The following is a 5,889-nucleotide window of genomic DNA, read 5'->3' as shown; positions in this document are numbered from 1 at the left end:
ACTTTTTTTTTTAGGAATTTAACACTGATGACCCAAACTAAATAATGATAGTAATAGCAATAACAATGACACACAATCCAAAGCCAAAGTCTTCTTGTATTTTGGTGAAAAGGAAGAGAATAGACAGAAAAACACAGTCTTTTGTAGGAGAGAGTATAACTAGGGCTAACAAATGTGTTTTATGTTCTTTCTTTCTTTTTTTTTTTTTCTTTCTTTTTTGTTTTTTTGTGGAATCGGGGACTGAACTCAGGCCCTCACGCTTGCCAGGGAAGCGCTTATTCCACTGAGCCATCTCCCCGGCCCCTGTACTTTTTGCATGTCTTAAAAAAGAACAAGTTGCTTCTAAGGCCAGAATTATTTAATCCCATAGGGCCTGGCTGCAGCAGGCTAATTTTAGGCTAAAAAAATTAGGCTAAAAAAAAAAATCAGCCTAATTTTTTTTTTAGAAATATATTTGGCACAAGATCTCACTGTGCAGCTCAGACTTGTAGTGATCCTCCTGTTTTCAGCCTCCCCAGGGCGGTGATTACAGAGGTGCACCACTACGCCCTGACTTGTTGACCAGCTCAGGATACCCAGGGGCATGGCCAGAGAGGCGTATGGTGCTGGGATCAAATCCTGGTCCCTGGCTTACCTAAGTAGGTGCTTAGCCCCCTGAGCTACCTCACTGACCTTTACTAGTCTAAGTTATTAGACCTGTACTAAGTAAAAACTGTACAACAGAATGGAGAGACTTAATACTGGCAAAAATAATAATATAAATATCTCAAATAATTTTTAGTGATTACATTCTGATTTGGTAATATTTTAGGTTGAGTTGGGCTAACATTAAAATTGTTTATTTTCTGGCTCTTCATTTATGTACTAAAGTTTCTAATTATATATGAGGCTCATTTAATAATTATTTTGGGTAATCCTCAGAACATGGATATCTATGTATAAGGGGTAATTTGTTGGGAGGTTAGCTATTTAGGCTTTTTTCCTCTATAAAAAAAAAATGTTGGGACCAGGGAGATGGCTCAATAGAATAAGCACTTCCTGGCAAGGGCCTGAGTTCAATCCCTGATTCTGCCAAAAAAAAAAAAACCCTGTTTGTTAGCCTATAGGGTTTCTAAGATTTGGCCCAGGCTGCTTTAATGTAAATTGTACCTGAAGTTTAGTACTTCAAGTCACCATTGCATAAATATTGATAAAAGTATGAAAAATTTTAACAAATTATAGCAAGAAAAACATGCACTAATGGTCCTAGGTTAGAACTATTTGGATAATGGTACTATGTGTGTGTACACTTGTGTGTGAGGCATGCGCTAGCAAAGAAGTATGTGAGTAGATGCATGCATCTGCAATAATAAAAGTTAATGAGGAAGCTGAAGCAGGAGGGTCATTGTGAGTTCGGGTCCAGCCTGGGCTACGAAGTGAGCTCAAGTTTAGCCTAAACTGCATAATGAAACCCTGTCTCAAAAACAAACAAACAAACAAAAACTAAACGGTTTTTACTTTCATAGTTTTTCTGGTTTTTTTTTTTTTTTTTTTTTTCAGTGGAACTGGGGATTGAACTCGGGTCCTTGCCCTTGCTGGGCAAGTGCTTATTCCACTGAGCTGTCTCCCTGGCCCTCGTAGTCTTTCTAAGAAAGTAAGTCTTTGCACCATTTTCCAAAATCTAAGAAAGTAATGGGGAGAACCCAGAAGAAGAATCTACTGCCAATATTTTACTATATCTCCTCTACCCAATGTTTGAAGGCATATGAATCACATATAAAGTTATAAATAAATATGAATCATCTGCATTTAGGAACTATTTTTTTTTTGTTTTGTATTTTAGGGAAGGGTCTACAGGCTGTTCAGGGTCTCACACTAAATTGGACTTGTAGTGATCCACCTGTTTACAGCCTCCCAAGTGCTGGGATTACATGCATGGGCCACCATGCCCAGCCTCAATTGCTATCTCAGTGTGCCCTGGGGGCAAGCCCAGCAGGCCTAGGGATCAAACCCCCAATCCCTAAGCCTGCTTGCAGGCCCTTTAATCTGCTAAACTATTTGGCTGGCCTAGGAACTACTTCTAAATTAACAATTATCTACTAAAATTCTTTTTTTTTTTTTTTTCTTAGAAATTGTTTTAGTTTTCATCAGCCTCATTCCCATTTTTCTGAAGCATCGGCAGAACAGCTCCAGACCACCGGTGGTGGCTCCTGCCCACTCAGTGGCCTGCGCGGTAGGGGCTGCAGACCAAACTTCTGTGGCTGGCTGAGCACTCCAGTCTTCAGTAGGGAACTGCTGAATGGGCACAGAGGGCACCTGCATGCCCTCGGACCAGTCTGCGACCTTAGCCTGAGCAGCAGTGAACTCCAGAGCTGGTGCAGTCCATTCTCCCTGAAATTCCTCCTTGGTCCCAGCCTTTTCAGCAGCAGCCTGCTCTTCTTTTTCAATCTCTTCAGGGTCCTGGTAGAAACAGAGATCAGACATGATTTCCCAAAGGTGTGCACGGGAGATGGTGCCACGCATGTGCAGCACTTCCTGGGCCAGCATCCACCATGTCAGACCCACAGAGTGAGCTCCCTTATTGTTGCACAGGACAGCAATGTCCACATAGTGCAGAGGAGAATCTGTGTTGCACAGAGCAATGGTTGGCAGATTGACGTAAGATGCCTCCATTAAGGGCGGGTGGTCAGCCCTGGGGTCAGTAACCACCAGAATATGTGACTCTCGGAATGTTGCTTGGATCTGGTTAGTGAAGGTTCCAGGAGTGAAGTGGCCAGCGATAGGAGTAGCTCCAGTGGCAGCAGCAAACTTCAGCACAGCCTGCTGGTGGGTGCTCCTGGAGGATATGACGCTGACGTCAGCAGGGTTTACAATGGCCACTATGGCTCGAGCTGCCAGGAGGAGCATCTCCCAAGTCCGCTTCAGATTTATGATGTAGATTCCATCATTTTTCCTTTTATAGATATACTGCTCCATCTGGAAATCCAGGTTGGTGCCACCTAAGTGGGTTCCTGCAGCAAGGAACTTGAGGATGTCCTCCTCCTTCATTTGCAGGACATCAAGGGCTCCGGACATTGTGAAGTTTCCCTTTAAGTTATGATGGGAATCAGGAACAACCCCGTATGGACCCTGCCGGAAAGCACGGAAAGCTAAAATTCTTTTGAACAATGTGAATACAAGAATCAAAAGTTCAAGGAAAGTAAAGGCTGGTCGGGCTGAATGCAAAATACACTTAAAATATGAAACTTACATTTCTATCATTAAATATACATGGTAGTAGTTAAAGGTCATTTAAGATCTCTAGTAGCACTAGTCTAATCCAGTGGTGGTCCAACTTCATTAGACATCTCTGTTAGCTGGGTAGTTTTTCAAAGCACTGATTGCTAGGGCCTCACTTCAGAGGTTCTGTTTCATAGATGTGAGGTGTAGCACCTGAGAATTTGCATTTCTGACCTTCACATGATCCTGCCCTTGGTGCTACTTTTGATTATGGGAATCATGTTTGCAGAACAACTGGGCTCATTTCTTTCTCGACAGTCCAAAACACAGAAGTACAAAGAACCTTTCTTTATATTTAACCATTTTGTATATTCAGATCAAAGAATTATAGACATAAAAGTTATATACCTAAATACTGCCCTTCCTTGAACTAAGGATTATTCTCCCAAGAAAATCATTTTTTTTGTGTACAGAATTAAGTCATTAAAGTAGCAAATATATAATTATTTTTATTCTTACCAGTCATCTTGCTTTAGTCTTTAAAATGTTCCTTTTATTTATGACGCAATGAGAGTGTCTCAGGCCCTTGCACTTGCCAGGCAAGCGCTTACTCTACTGAGCTACGTCCCTGGCCCTCTTTCTGCTTTGTATGGAGCAAAATTAGTTTGAAGCTTCCTGTGTTGGGACAACATATGATTGCATCATCATCTGAAGAGACAAGGTTTCCTAAAGAAAAACTTAAAAGTCTATTTATTTCAACATTATTTTCTAATTTGAAAATTAAGACTCGTGATAGTTTTTTCCTTCAGGAATGCTTTTCAACTTCCTCATTTAAAATTGAAGAGTTTGTGTTTTGCTTAGCAATTCTGTGACAAAATTATTTATATGTCTAAAATACATGCAAAATTATTACCATTATTATTATTATCATTACTATTATTATTGTTATTCTTTTGTGGCTAGCTCAGCCCGCCCTGGGAATGAGGCTGGCCTGGCTTGTAATGCCGGGGATTGAACCATGGTCCCTGAGCTTGCCTAAACTTGCCTAAGCAGGCGCTTTAGTCCACTGAGATATCTTTCCAGCCTACAAAATTATTTTTTCAACTTTAAAAATCAAGTTCATGGGGCCCGGAGTGATGGCTCAGTAGAATAAGCGCTTGCCTGGCAAGCTCAGGGTCCTGAGTTCAATCCCCGGTACCACAAAATAAATAAATAAATAAATAAATAAATAAATAAATAAATAAATCAAGTTCATGAAAGTTATAATATTAGATTTTATTTATTTATTTATTTATTTATTTGCAGTACTGAGGATTGAACTCAGGACCTTGTGCTTACCAGGCAGTGCTTACCTCACTGAGCTAACTCCCTGGCCCTAATGTAGATTTTTAAAACTCTTTTCTACTAAATGAAATTTATTTTATTCTTAGAAAATATTTTCAGGAAGCAGTTATGCATTCTGTATTGTTTATATCAATAATGAGCATCATTTACCATTATTATATCTATGAATATTAGAGTAACTGAAGTCATTCCATAATACCTAGTCACAATATTCCATATTGTATTCTCCGCAGCTATAACCATGGAGCTATTATAAGCTAATGCATAGGTTTGACTAATTGCCTTCATTGTCTCATATTTTATGTAATATAAACCTAATCCATTTATTCATAATTATTTCCTCAACATAAATCTGGTAAAGCTTTTTCCTTGTGGACCTCAATAAATTTGACTTCCCTTCCTTTTTTTGCCTTTGGCTTCATGCTTGAGCACCTTTTTTTCCCTTTGTCATGCAAATTCTATGAATCTACCTCTAAAAAGTCTGTCTTACTGAACAGAGGCTTAACATTTTCTAGCATGTATCGGAAGATAACTTTGTCTGTTAGTAGTAAATGACTACCAGTTGTATTATTGTCAGTCTTAAGAACCTAAAATAAATCCTATAAACTAATCATCAAAAGGACCTAGGCACTATTCCTAGCTTACTCCATGTCCACATGAAAATTTCACATTCAGAATTTTGCTTTAGTTGAGCAGCTATTATTAAACAGCAAAGACAAGATTCAATTCTAGATATCTATGGCAATTTATGTACATATAATCCACCATATTGAATTGCATAGTGGCCCGTTAATTATTAATAACATTTTTGATATCTAAGAATGACATTATTATATTATGACAGAAATACCTATATTGTGATTTCACTGCAATTAAGCTTACTGAAGTTATATATTTAAAAGAGGTACTTATTTTTTCTTAAACACAAATCACTAATTCTCTTATTTTGTTTATGAATCTCAAAATTTTGTGTTTAAAATTTTCAAATTTATTATTTTTTATTTTCTTTTTTTTATTTTTTGACAGAACTGGGGATTGAACTCAGGCCCTTGTGCTTACCAGGGAAACACTGATTCCACTGAGCCATCTCCCTGGTCCTCAAATTTATTTTTAATTTGTTCCTAATTAGTTCATTACACAGATTAAGTATCAATAGATATTAAAAACATTTACAATTGAGATTAAGTTAGAGTTATTTCAGCTTTTCAAATGATGATCCTTGATTTATCTCTTGTTCTCAAAGTCTTTTCACAACCCAGAAGATAGGTAAATAGATACTACCTCTTTCTAAGGAGGAAAACAACTCTTTCAAATATAAAAAACTTTGAAATTAAGTAAATCATCTTC

At 38.1% G+C, this 5,889-nt stretch overlaps 1 pseudogene; it reads right to left on the bottom strand.

Moving 5' to 3' along the window:
• LOC101574076 overlaps positions 1-3,110 on the bottom strand; it is a 9,466-nt pseudogene extending 6,356 nt beyond the window's left edge.
• Positions 3,111-5,889: the final 2,779 nt, after the last annotated feature.

This window comes from Octodon degus, unplaced genomic scaffold (assembly GCF_000260255.1).
Source record: "Octodon degus isolate 3935 unplaced genomic scaffold, OctDeg1.0 scaffold00186, whole genome shotgun sequence".
Taxonomy (NCBI): Eukaryota; Metazoa; Chordata; class Mammalia; order Rodentia; family Octodontidae; genus Octodon; species Octodon degus.
The sequence above is the reverse complement of the archived record's forward strand: the minus strand, read 5'-3'. Positions and strand labels throughout refer to the sequence as shown.